Below are 14,160 nucleotides of genomic sequence, written 5' to 3' on the forward strand. Positions count from 1 at the left end.
CCTGTGTGTGTGTGTGTGTGTGTGTGTGTGTGTGTGTGTGTGTGTGCAGGTTCCACGGCACCTGTGGAGGTCAGAGGACAGCACTGTGGAGCTGACTCTTTCCTTCTGCCTTTCCAAGGGCTCCAGGGATGTCTCTCAGGTCACAGGCTCTCCTAACCCTTTCTAAAGTGTCACAGTGCAAAGTAAATACACAAGTCATCCATTTCCTAGTCCAGTTCCAAAATGTACATCCTGATATGGTACCTTGGTATGATGCCTAGATATCTGTCTCTCTAGGTCTCCCATTTTGTGTTTTGTTGTATTAGTATCTTGAAGAACTCCAATATGAGCTGCTTTTTTAAAAAAAATGATTTTTGCCTGGCGGTGGTGGCACACGCCTTTAATCCCAGCACTCGGGAGGCAGAGGCAGGCTGATCTCTGTGAGTTCGAGGCTAGCCTGGGCTACAGAGTGAGTTCCAGGAAAGGCACAAAAAGCTACACAGAGAAACCCTGTCTTGAAAAACCAATAAATAAATAAATAAATAAATAAATAGATAGATAGTTAGATAGATAGATAAATAAATAAATAAATAAATAATTTTTATTAGTCTGATGTCTATTCAACTTTTCTATGACGTCATAGGAGGGGCCTATGTGGCACTGTTCACTGTTATACTTTTTGTGAATGGGGCTCCTGGAGTCCTGAGCATACATCATAAATGAAAGTTCTGCTCAGACCTGAAAGGTGACCTCTTGTTCTTTCTTCAACATCTCTCTTTGCAGTGGTAGAATTCAGTATCTCTAAGAATGGAGCTTTGCAAAACAAAGCAGATGTGCAGTCCAGAGCTGAAGACAGTGTCTACATAATTGAAGACAGTCCTTAACCTACTGAATGAGTCCCCGTGGCCCTCTACAGGCCTTCTGCCTGAGACTGGAAAGACAGCAACCGGATTGGACAGTGCAAACACCCTTTACAGCTCCAGGGCTACTTTCTGTGTCGATTCATCCAGCAGTGGTGGAGAGGTTCACCCTCAGCTGTTTGTACTCAAACTCACTGTTAACATCATCGTAATTCTTATATCAATACTGCCTCAGTTTCTCCAATCACTGCAGTATATTCTATCATACATGAACTTTTTAGTATTTTGTTGTTCCTCTAGTCAACACAGCATCTGTAATAAAGGAAAAAGACTCCTGCCTTGATTATTAAAACTGTTAAGAAAGGAATGGGATTGAAAAGATTTTTTTAAAAAAGTGAGCACAGGTGGGATGGCATCCTAAATTTAGAAGTATTTCACGATCATGTTTTATCTATTTTATTGTAATTTGAAATGTCACTTTCCTTACCCTCCCCAAGGGGTAAAATCATGGGAAAGTGCAGGTTTTAATTTCCCTAATAGATAAATAGAAGGAACTCTGTCACCATTAGAGTTGGTTATGCTTTCTCATAGCTCTGGAAATATGATGCATTATTATGTGGTTGATCTTAGGATAAGGATGGGTGTTTTATGTCAGGAGAGGTTGCCATGGTGAGAACGGACCAGGCAGACATCAGGGAAGAAAATAATGGACCAAGGACTGAGTTCATTAGTGCTGATTCCACTGCAGTCTGACTTGGTGCTCAGTGTCCTGTCCTCACCCACTGGACTCTGAATTAGGTGCTGGAAGGAGACAATGCAGAAATGAAGGGGAAAGGGGGAACAGGACCCAGGCTCTCTGCCTGAGAGAAGTCCTGTGTCAGGAGTGAGAGTGTTTGGGACTATCACTGGTTTCATTCAGAGTTCTAAATTTCTATAAATTTATAGTTGTCTTCAGATTTAAATTTTTTTCAGAAAAACAAAGCAGTTTTCATAGTGGATCAGTTTGTCACAATCAAGGAAATATTTGGTTTTGCTAAAGTTAACAAAGGCTGCTGTGTTGTTATATTGGTATATTTTTTACCAGTCTGTTGAGAAGAGCAGATTTTCAAGAGGGTATTAATTTCTATTTCAGTGTGAGTAATCCCTGACTCCAGTTAGAGACACTCAGCCCATAGGAGAGAACCCATATACATGGGTTCCAGTACTAACTGTCAGTGGTAACAATAGGGTAACCTCCATGTCTGTTTGCTGTTATCATGTCCACACTTACCTTGGTGGACAGTGGTCATTGCAATGAGAGGGGACTGGTGAGAAGTCTTTGAGCAGTGGACAACATTCCAGAATGCATATCCCAACCCTAGCAGATGTAGTAGTAATAGCCAATGTCCACTTAGAGCTGAGTCAGTGATTTTCATATTGTACCCACAAACATATTTTGCATGCTGTCTGATATGTCTTTAAAATAACCATGTTTCCCTTTAATATAGCTGGTGTTTGTATTTTTGTTATATGATAGAAAAATATTATCAGTTGAGAGGACTGATAGAAAGATCCAACATGAATTTTGTTGATATTCCCACAGAGAAATCAGTCTTGTTGATTTTACTGAATTTCCTTGTTTTGTTTTTGTTTTTGTTTTTGTTTTTCGAGAAAGTGTTTCTCTATGCAGCTTTGGAGCCTGTCCTGGAACTTGCTCTATAGACCAGACTTGCCTCAAACACACAGATGTGCCTGCCTCTGCCTCCCAAGTGCTAGGATTAAAGGCATGTGCCACCACCACTCAGCCTTGAATTTTCTTTTCTTTTTCTTTTTTCTTTTCTTTTTTTTTTGGGGGGGGGTTCAAGACAGGGTTTCTCTGTGTAGCTTTGTACCCTTCCTGGAACTCACTCTGTAGCCCAGGCTGGCCTCGAACTCACAGAGATCCACCTGCCTCTGCTTCTCAAATGTTGGGATTAAAGGCATGCAACACCACCGCCCGGCTTGAATTTTCTTTTAATCTTGAACTTTGAAGGTAATATTGATTCTGTTACCCATAATCTTCTGTAAAACAACTCATTACAATACTTAACAATTATACTATTTTTTATTTTTTAATTTTTAGAATAGGGTCTCACTGTGTAGCCCCCACTTGGCTGGAATCCCTATCTATATAGACCAGGCTGGCCTTGATCTCACAGAGATCCTTTTGCCTCTGCATCGCAAGAGCTGGGACTAAAAGTGTGTGACACCTTCGTGCAAATCTTGACTACACATTTAAACTTTGTGAAACTTCACACATCTTATGAAGCAACAGAACCAGTCCTTCTCTGAGAGCTGTGTAATAAATTGGACAGTAATAAAAATGGGATATTGAGTAGTTGTCTGACTTCAGCTGTGTGCACTTTCACTAATAAAAACTGTTGTTTCTTCACTTCAAAAACTGGCTTGTCATTTTTTTTTTCAAGTACACTAGTTCATTTTGACCAGACATCTCCACCTTACTATGTATAGGACCATAGGACATTCGAAATTTGGTTAATATTTACCACAATTTAAGCAGGTGCCAAGTGCCCTTCTCAGGGCTGGGGCTAAGGTCCATTTCTGAAGTCTAGTTCCTGAGAAGTTGCAGGACAGGAGGGAATAGATGGAATAGGACATCAATTCTGGTTCATTGATCTGCTGATTCATTCCGAGAAGACAATGTCTTGACAGCACTTGGCTTCCCAATCATGACATTTGGGACCAGGAAACTGGCATGAGGGATGAGCAGAGACCTTAGAATCTAGTCCCCCGGTCTGGGAACCAATCACAGCCTGTAGTTGTGGCTGCTAGAACTGTCTGCTGAGTGACTGCGCTGCAGGGAATCTCTGTGTCAGAGGGAACAGCTTTAGCCCAGTCTCAGGACCGTCCCTAGGACTAAAGATTCTATCTACCATCAAGGGAGGTAGGAGGGTGGAAAGGAGTGAGACTGGAGCAGTGGGCAGAGAGTCTCACTGGGCTGGATGACAAGGGACCTAGGAGCACATCTGTTTGACAGGAGTCCCACTCTCTGAAAACACAGCACTGTAATATATTAAAGATTTATACCTACTGCCTAGTACACGCTGTGTTTGAATGACAGAATTTGTTTCAGCAGCATGGTTCTAGGGAAGCTAGCTTGTTTTGGGTATGGAGCAGTAGGGGAAAGGAAGGTTGTTTACATAGAATCTTATATTGGAAATTATAATAGGCAGGTGGGAAATCCAAGGAGGGAGACAGGAAAGAGAAAGGTTTTCAGAAAGAAAGGGAATGGAAAGGATAATCTACAGGCTGTGTATGGTGATATTTTATTTGTGCTGAAATGTGATTTTATTTCTGTGATAATAAATAAAGTTGCCTGGGTATCAGAGGTCATAGCCATTAAGCAGAAGTCTGGCAGTGGTAGCACATGCCCTTAATCCCGATCACATGGCAGGCCGAGTCTGTGTGTTCAAGAACACAGCCAGCATGGTAACACACACCCTTAATCCAAGTACGAACCATAGAGACTTCGAGGTCTGTATAGACAGGCAGTGAAGAGAAATTCTTGTGGTTGAGTTTACAGCCAATGAGAAGGCAGAACAGAAAGGCAATAAAAATACAGACAAACAGGCAGAAGGTCTCTTTCTCAGGGGAAGGACGGCAGTGAGTGGTAAGAAGGTGGTCTTAGCTCTTGGCTACTGCTTTCTGATCTCTGCATTTGGATTTTTATTTATTTATTTATTTATTTATTTATTTATTTATTTATTTATTTATTTTGCAATACAATTCAGTTCTACATATCAGTCACGGATTCCCTTGTTCTCCCCCCTCCCATCCCCCTCACCTTCCCCCCAACCCCCCCCCCCCATTCCCATCTCCTCCAGGGCAAAGCCTTCCCCACAGACTGAGGTCAACCTGGTAGACTCAGTCCAGGTAGGTCTAGTCCCCTCCTCCCAGGCCGAGCCAAACAATCCTGCATAGGCCCCAGGTTTCAAACAGCCAACTCATGCAATGAGCACAGGACCTGGTCCCACTACCTGGATGCCTCCCAAACAGATCAAGCCAATCAACTGTCTCACCCATTCGGAGGGCCTGATCCAGTGGGGACCCCTCAGCCATTGGTTCATAGTTCATGTGTTTCCATTCATTTGGCTATTTGTCCCTGTGCTTTATCCAACCTTGGTCTCAACAATTCTCGCTCATATAAACCCTCCTCATTCTCGCTAATTGGACTCCCAGAGATCCACCCAGGGCCTAGTCATGGATCTCTGCATCCAGATCCCTCAGTAGTTGGATGAGGTTTCTAGCACAATTAGGGTGTTTGGCCATCCCATCACCAGAGTAGGTCAGTTCGGGCTGTCTCTCGACCATTGCCAGCAGTCTGTTGTGTGGGTATCTTTGTGGATTTCTGTGGGCCTCTCTAGCATTACAGCAAGCCAACAGCCAACATCAAATTAAATGGAGAGAAACTCAAAGCAATTCCACTAAAATCAGGAACGAGGCAAGGCTGTCCGCTCTCCCCATACTTATTCAATATGGTACTTGAAGTTCTAGCCAGAGCAATAAGACAACATAAGGAGATTAAGGGGATACAAATTGGAAAGGAAGAAGTCAAGCTTTCCCTATTTGCAGATGACATGATAGTATACTTGAGCGACCCCAAAGATTCCACCAAGGAACTGATACAGCTTATAAACACCTTCAGCAACATAGCAGGATACAAGATCAACTCAAAAAAATCAGTAGCCCTCCTATATACAATGGACAAAGAAGCGGAGAAGGAAATCAGAGATACATCACCCTTTACTATAGCCACAAATGACATAAAATACCTTGGGGTAACACTAACCAAGCAAGTGAAGGACCTATATGACAAGAACTTTAAGTCCCTGCATTAGGATTTTAACTCTGCATTTGGCTCTGTGTTTCTTATTTAATAAGACCAATTACAATTATATCTACAGCTATGTGGTTATCTGAGCCTAAGAAGGAACCTTAAGAAGAGACATGGGATAGGAAACTTGGCCCTATCTATTTTGTGTTCAGTAGGAGCTGAGACCAAACTTCCTGCTATGTGGTGGTAACAGTATGGTGTTGGGGGATGTCTTTCTGTACACTGTGAATATCTGTTGTTCCCATTGGTTAATAATTAAACTGCTTTGGCCTATGGCAAGGCAGCTTAGAGGCAGGTGGGAAATCCAAGGAGGGAGACAGGAAAGAGAAAGGCAGAGTCCAGGGGAAACCAGCCTGCTGCCCAAGGAGCAACATGCCAGCAGACTGGTAAACACATGGCAAAACATAGATTAATAGTTTAATTAAAGATTCAAGAGCTAGCTAGCAAGAGGCCTGCTGTAGGACATACAGTTTGTAAATAATATTAAGCCTCTGAATGATTATTTTATAAGTGCTAGAAGGACCACGGGGCGGGGGTGGGGGGTGGGGTGGGACACTGAAGGAACTCTGGACTGGAGAAAACTTACTGTACTAGTCGGTCTTGAGCTACACATGCAGATTCCCGCCTCCATACACAGAGTTGTCTCCAAGCTGTGCAACACACTGCATGGTGGAATTAACTTTTGCTAGTACAGAGGGAAAAAAAGTTTCTGGTCTACGTGCTGCTGCATGGAGGGATAAACCCACTGCTTCCCAGAGTCAGCGGTAAACATACCTCTGCCATGTTGGAAAGCTGAGGGACGCAAAGTCAACAGCTGAAGTCACCACACAGTTTAACAGCTAAAAATCTCTCCTAATCAGAGAAGGATTATAGATTCACGATAAGACAGATTCATATGGAATAAAACTCTAAATGGTTTACATTTGTGTAAAAATGTACATAGGCTTGGAAGAGAACAGGATAAACAGTTATATAAAGAAATAGATAATTTTAAAAAATAAAGTCTTTAAAGAGACAGTAAAGTAAAATAAAAATAAACTATTTAAAGATGGAAATCACACAGAGTCTGGATTATATTGTCTTTGGGAATTTTATCGCAGAAAGACATTTGAGTGTGGTGGTATTTTACTTGTACTGAAATGTGATTTTAATTGTATGTTAATAAATAAAGTTGCCTGGGGGTCAGAGCTATTAGAGCCATAGCAAGTGCGTGGTGGCGGTGGCGCACGCCTTTAAGGACCTGGAGGGCGGTACATACAGGCAGTGACGAGGCAGTCACATGTTTGGGTTTACAACTAATGAGAAGGCAGAACAGAAAGACTATAAAGACAGACACACAGGAAGTAGGTCCTTTTTCGGAGAGCTCTCTTGGCTGAAGAGGATCCCTGAATCAGGAAGGGTGAGGCTCTTAGCTCTGACCTCTTGGCTTTCTTCTCTGAATTGGCTCTGTGTTTCTTATTTAATAAGACCGTTGGTTACATCTACATTTGAGTGTAAAGGCTGCTGAGTTAAATTATATTTATATATATTATATATTATCATATATATAAACCTATGTATTAACTATATATAACTATATATATAGTTAGACCTATATATATAATATATATTATATATATATTTAAAGGTATTTTGACTTCAAAATTCATCTAAAGGATATGTTGCTTTGAAAAAGAGGTTCTGCTTCTGTTTCCACAGAAGATGAGAACCTGTGGATCGCTCCCAGACTAACTGCCATGACAGAGTTAAGAGGCCCAGACAGCTTCTGTGACAGGTTTACTGGCAGGCAATACCTGGATCCAGGAAAAGCCATCAACTGACCCCACCCAGGGATGGGCCAGCATCTAAGTAACTGACATCCCATACATTCCAACCATTAAATAAGATCCTCAGATGTCCCTCAGCCTAACACACACCTATTTTCCTTTTACAGATACTTCTAGACAAAGGTCAGCCAATCAGGGGCCTGGGCCCTAGAAATTCCCTTACCCCAACCTCTGCTGTAATAAAATGCTACCCTGCCTGGGCTCAGTCAGAGATTTCTGCTCACACCTCTGTATCGAACAGACAAAGAGTCCAAACTCCAAGTGTGAAAAAAAAAAAGGCTCTTTGCTTTGGCATATGGCATTTGGTCTCTGTGGTGGTCTTTTGAAGGTGCCAGCAATCTGGGTATAACAATTTTCTGTCTCCGTCTATACTTGACCTTGTAACTTTCTCAGCCTCAAGCCCTACTCAGCTACCCTAGTTGACTCATTGGCTGGCTCTGACAGCACAGCATGGTTTTTGTACTTCAAAACATCCTGCAAAAGGCTCCGTGCTACCCTGGGATCCCGAGTACCCAGTGTAGTCACAGACCAGCTAATAAAGGCTTTCTATCGGCTTAAGCCCATGTCTTAGCAGTGTTCTCTAGTGAACACCCACAACACTGTCTTGCACAACTACCCAACTCTGGAGGCCTGCATAGGCCAGGTAGTACACTGGAAAGGGGCATCAGGACATGGAGAAGCTCAGCTTTGGAAGTTGGCAGCCTCTCTTCCTACACTTCTGCAAGCAGAGACTCTAGCTTCATTTGCTTAGACTGTTCCACTATTACCATGGGCTGCAAATAAACGTTTATCAGGATGGTGTTAGTTGAATAGCAGATCAGTGGGTATAATTAGTCAGCTTTCACTTCTGCCTCTGCACCAGAACCTTGGCTTTATCTATTCTCTATTCTTCCTTCTGCCTTTCAGTGTCCTTCATCTGCAAATTTTGTCCAGGTATTTAAATTCCCTTAATGCAGGAACCATCTCAAAATCAGCATGATCTATCTCTAGCCTGGAATCTGAACTCCAGTGAAGGCCTTTGGTGGAGCTGTAGAGATAGTCTAGCAGAAATTTCATTCTTGGTTTTTGTGGTTGCTTCTTTGTTTGTTTTGGAAAAAGAGACTCCCCATATAGACCAGGCTGGCCTGGAACTCACAAGATCAACCTGCCTCTGCTTTCTGAGTGCTATTTTAAGTGTTTTCTTTTCTTTTGGTTTTTCGAGACAGGGTTTCTCTGTGTAGCTTTGTGCCTTTCCTGGATCTCGCTCTGTAGACCAGGCTGACCTCGAACTCACAGAGATCCTCCTGCCTCTGCCTCCTGAGTGCTAGGATTAAAGGTGTGCACCACCACCGCCTGGCTTAAGTGTTTTCTTCAGTGTCTTTAAGTCAGTGAATAGATACTTGCAGAAGATTGTAGAACCAGGGAGACTTAGTTTTCAAACAAGATACTTGGAGGTGTAACCAGGAGATAAGGATGGAATTATGGGAAAGACTTGTCTTTATCCATCGGCAGCTCTGGAATTCTATCAGCATCAGAGGGTTAGAAGAAGCTGCAGCTCTCCTACCTAACTGGTAAGTACAGTCTTCTGCGGATTCATGCTGGAGAGAAGCAATCAGGACAGTGTTCCTTGGAGTTTCTGGACCATATGGAAGAACATATGGGGTGATGTGGGATTGTATGCGGGACATTAGGACAATTGGGGGTGAGTCTCTAGACACTAGGGCAGTTTAGCATCCAAGGGAGTTCTTGGGATTAGTGGAAGGTAAAGCCTCATTTAAATGGAATAATGGTCTTTCATGGATGAGCTATTACAGCCTTCTATTTTAAAAAGATAATTTATTTTTATTTTATGTGCTTTGATGTTTTGCCTACATGAATGAGGGTGCCATATCCCATGCAACTGGAGTTATAGGCAGTTGTGAGCTGCCATGTGGGTGCTGGAAATTGAACCCAGTGCTCATAACATCTGAGCCATCTCTCCAGGACCTATTAAAGCCTTTCTTAAGCAACGTTGATATGAGAAATAAGAAGAAACCTGTAGAAAACAGTCAGGTACTTTCAGATTAAGCCGTATACATTTAGGCCCATGTCTGTAAGTGATATGTAGTATTATATCTAGCATGGAAATAGGACAGGGGAAGTTAGGGGTAGATATATTTGCAGTCTTCCTCCTTGGTTTTTGTGGTTTGCAAAGTAAAAATATTTGAAGAAAGAATGTGTTTGGTGGAAAAGAAGAACCCCACAAAAGCTGCTGGGAGTTGAGGTTCTGTGTTCGGTTTGGGAGCTCAGCAAGGCCGGAAATAGAAAGTTTTGCTTTAGTTGGAGTGTTGAAGTGGGACAGGAGTGGCCACTGTGGGTTGCTGGGCAGCCTTTAAAGTCGGTGTTCATTTTTTTTCTTTTTAAATTTTTAATGATTTCTTTATTTTTATTTCATGTGCATTGATTGGTGTTTTGTCTGTATGTTATGTATGTGTGAGAGTATCGAGTTCCCTGGGACTGGAGTCAAACACTTGTGAGCTGCCATGTGGGTGCTGGGAATTGAACCCAAGACCTGGAAGAGCTGCCAGTGCTCTTAATCACTGAACCATCGCTCCTGGATTTAATCTTTCTTCCCACCCCACATCACACACGCACCCCCTGCTGAGCTAAATCCTCAACCCTGGATTTAATCTTTCAATGACTGAGTTCTGTAAGTGTTGGGGGAGAGATTTAGAGAAAAGTTTGAGAAGATTTTAAAAAGGTGTTTATTTATGTTGAAAACTGGTGCACTCCTTCCCCAGAATGCAGCCTCTTGTATTTGGAGAACTCCATCTTCTCAGGCTGTCTGTCTGTCTGGCTCTCATTCTCCAGGTACTGTGGAGCAGGCTGACCTTGACTGCAGAGATTTGCTTGCCTGTCTCCTGAGTGCTGGGATTAAAGGAGTGGGCCACCACCACCTGGGGAGACAGGGCCTTTTGTAATCCAGGCTTTCTTCAGAACTGAAGCATTGCTGAGGATGACCTTGAACTTCCGATCTTCCCTTTCTCTGCTGCTATGATTACTGACATACACATCGAGACCCAGTTCATCTGATGAGGAAGATCAAACTCAGGGCTTCCTGCTCACTAGACAAGCTGTCTACGAGCTGGACTATTCCCCCATTTCTAAACTGTTCATTCTATCATTAAAAAAACCTAATCCCAGGCCGGGCGGTGGTGGCACATGCCTTTAATCCCAGCACTCAGGAGGCAGAGACAGGCGGATCTCTGTGAGTTCGAAGCCAACCTGGGCTACAAAGTGAGTTCCGTGAAAGGCGCAAAGCTATACAGAGAAACCCTGTCTAAAAAACCAAAAAAAAAAAAAACAACCTAATCCCAGCACGTTGGCAAATCCCCGCCCCTGGGAGACAGAGGGAGGAGGAGGGGATCAAAATCATCTGTGCTTCAGTGTGAGCTAGAGGCCAGAGTGGGCTACTGGAGAGTTTGTACAAAAGTCACAAAACTCAACAAATGGTGGTGGCACACACCTTTAATCTCAGCAGTAGGGAGGCAGAGGCAGACAGATCTCTGTAAGTTCAAGGCCAGCCTGGTATACAGTCCAGGACAGCCAGAACTACACAGAGAAACCCTTCTCAAAAAAACAAAACAAAAAAAAGACAAACCTTTTGATCACTGCCTGCTACCCTACCTGTTTCTTTCTGTGTGTGTGTCTGTGTGTGTGTGTGTCTGTGTGTGTGTGTGTGTGTGTCTGTGTGTCTGTGTGTGTGTGTGTGTCTCTGTGTCTGTGTGCATGCATGTATGTTTCCCTGTGTCCATGTTGTATGTTTGTGTGTGTGTGTGTGCACGCATGTTTCCCTGTGTCCATGGTTTGTGTGTGTGTGTGTGTTTTCAAGCTCTGGCTATATAAAAATATGGGCTCTTGTCTAAGATGGCAATAAAATAGTTGATTATGACCCAAATTTGAATGACCATGGCTATGGGACATCAATTCACCATGAGTGACACTCCACAATGGGAAAATTTATATGAACTTCCTTCTCTCTAATAGCTTTATGTATTTGTTTATTTGTTGCAAAGGGTCTCACTATGTACCTCTGCCTGGCCTGGAACTCACAGAGATCTGTGAGCCTCTGCCTCCTGGTTATGGCATAAAGACATGTGCCACCATAGTTGGCTCTTTGATGTGACTGTTTTCTGTGTGCCGGAGACAGAAACCAGGGTCTCTCTGCCGCTGACCTCTGAATCCGGTCTCTCAAACTTATTTCCCACTTTATGTTGAGACAAGGTACAGTAAGATGCTACAACAATAACTAAATCAAAACCCAGCCAACCATTCTGGTGGGTCACGAGGTGAGGTGGGGGCTACAGCAAGGCACAGAGATTTCTGGTCACAAGATGTTGCATTTAGTGCCTTCCCAGCCTCAGAGTGGGTGGAGCTGGCTGAAGCCAACCCAGCCTGCATTACAAGCTTTATCTAAAGCTAGATTGCTAGAAGCTAAACCTAGTAGCTAATGGCTATTCAAAGATCTAAGATACCTTGAGATAACTTTGGCTCTGGCCTTCAGCATTCTATCCCTCCCCCATCAGGATGCTCTTCTACTCAGTCAAGGTCACAGTCTTAGGGGTCTTGAGCTCATGTCCAGCTGCTTAGACATCTGCTGTGTGGAGAGGAGAGAGCTTCAGTCCACAGACCCTTAGTTCTGGGTTTCCTGCTATTGCCTTGTTTTCTGTTTCCTTACATCCATGTTCACTGATGTCTCCAACACGGGAAGGTCGCCGGCCCTGCAGGTGCAAGGTCCTCTGGACCAACCTGACCCTGACGTTTGCAGCGCTGACTTGGGATCATTGATGGTGACTTTACAATTGTTTAACCTTGACTTTCAGGTCCTCCTTGCCTTTATGCTCTTGTTCCTTAAGCTGATTGTGCCTGTGCATGGACACGTCTTCCCTGTTGCCCCTTTGAAGGAAGGCCATGCCCACGGCCTTGTCTCAGCACACACAAAACCTGAACAGCCTCAGTAAAGGCATTCCCCATCAGCACAGGCTTTCCCCAGTACACCCACCTAGTTCAGGCTTCTGCCTCTCAAACACCATTTCTAAGCCACTTACTCAAAGTGTATGTTTATCCCAGACCTTCTTCCTCTATGTGGCCCCAAATATTTCACATTGAACATGATCAAAACCCAGAATATCTCCTCCAAACCCTGTGGTGGGAGCAGCTCCTCCCTTCCCTGCTGACAACCCCTCCCATCATGCACAGCTCAGGCCTGAGGAACTCATCCTCTTTAGACTCCCAGCCTACAGGAAGCCGAGTTTGCTCTGCCTTCTGGGCACACTGACATGAGTGTCTTGGTTTCATTGATCATGTTGCCTTCTGTTGTCTCTTCCACACTGAATTCCTGCCATGAACCCTAAGGTGTCTTTGCTTGTCAGCCTAGCAGTTAGAGCAGTCCCCAGAGGGCACCAGGTCCTGTCACCCCTAAACCAGAGCAATGACTGTATCCTTGTGATTAGGAGAGACCTCAAGAATTGTCTCCTGAGTCCCATACCCAGCCTGCCTCTTGATCCTGTACGTTGCTATCCTTCCCTGCCCCCTCCCCTGCCCCAGGCACTCCCCTGCATCTGGACCTTTGCCTTCCCTCTTTATTCTCCTGTGACATCTCTCTCTGGTTGGCCTCATCTTCTTCAGCTTTGCTCACATCCCACCTTCTCTGGGAAAGCATTACAAAGTCCATGTAGCCTGGCAAACCAAGTTTGAATTGCACCCCGCCCTCCATCCTACACTAAAGCTCCCGCGGCTTGCTGTCTGCTGTCTGTGTCTTTCCCCTTTGTTCACTTGCTCATCCAAGAGGAAGATGGTTAAGACTGCTGTCTGTCTGCAGCCTCCTCCTGTGTGACTGAGGGTGAACTCCTTAACCTCTCTGAGCTACCTGCTGAATTACATTTTTAAAATGTTTTTCTTAACATATTACCTTTCTACATAAATACAGACTTCATGAGCTCAGGGTCTTTGATTCCCAGATATATACAAAATTCATAGAATTATATATAATTCTCTGTAGCTATGCAATAAATGTAAAATGAATAAAAATTTAGTATTTTAGTAGTGTTTGCTATAGTAAACATGAATATCTTATAGTTTTATCTACCTACCGTTCTGATTTATAATTGTTTTAAATTATGTGTATATGCGTGTGACTGTATGGATGTATGCATATGGATGCAGAAGCCTTCTCTACTGTCAGATTCTCTGGAGCTGGAGTTAAGGGTGGTTGTGACCGACCTGAGGGTGGTGCTGGGAGGGAGCCATACTCCAGTCCTCTGCAAGAGTGGTAGACCCTCTTTACTGTGAGTCATCTCTCCAGTCTTAATATTAGCATTCTAATGTGAGTAGGAAGTGAAGGGAAATGGCTGACTTACATGGTAAGCAGGCTTGACAGAGGGCTATGGGACATTAGGAGACCATTTAGAAAGGATTTCAGGAGTCTGCTTATAGATAGTGGCCTAAGATAAAGTGGCGGGGTTGAGGTGCAACAGAGTGATTCAGTGAGTACCTAGTAGTGCAGGGGGCCAATGGGGTCTTGCTTTGGTGAAAATAACATGAATTCAAGCAGTTGAACTGTTTCAGAGAGGGCAGCAGAGGCCAAGTTGAGGTGGGTTTTGCC

At 43.6% G+C, this 14,160-nt stretch overlaps 1 protein-coding gene across 3 annotated transcripts in view; it reads left to right on the forward strand.

Annotated features, from left to right (window-relative positions):
• Positions 1–3,234, forward strand: part of LOC128121893 (T-cell immunoglobulin and mucin domain-containing protein 2-like) — a 50,909-nt gene extending 47,675 nt beyond the window's left edge. For all 3 annotated transcript variants that reach the window (XM_052756962.1, XM_052756960.1, XM_052756961.1), the window contains one exon: positions 763–3,234. The gene's annotated coding sequence lies outside the window, so the exon portion shown is untranslated. The remainder of the gene's footprint in view (positions 1–762) is intronic.
• The last annotated feature ends 10,926 nt before the right edge of the window (positions 3,235–14,160 follow it).

The sequence above is a fragment of the Peromyscus californicus genome, unplaced genomic scaffold (genome assembly GCF_007827085.1).
Source record: "Peromyscus californicus insignis strain IS unplaced genomic scaffold, ASM782708v3 Scaffold_3__1_contigs__length_106647218, whole genome shotgun sequence".
NCBI lineage: Eukaryota > Metazoa > Chordata > Mammalia > Rodentia > Cricetidae > Peromyscus > Peromyscus californicus.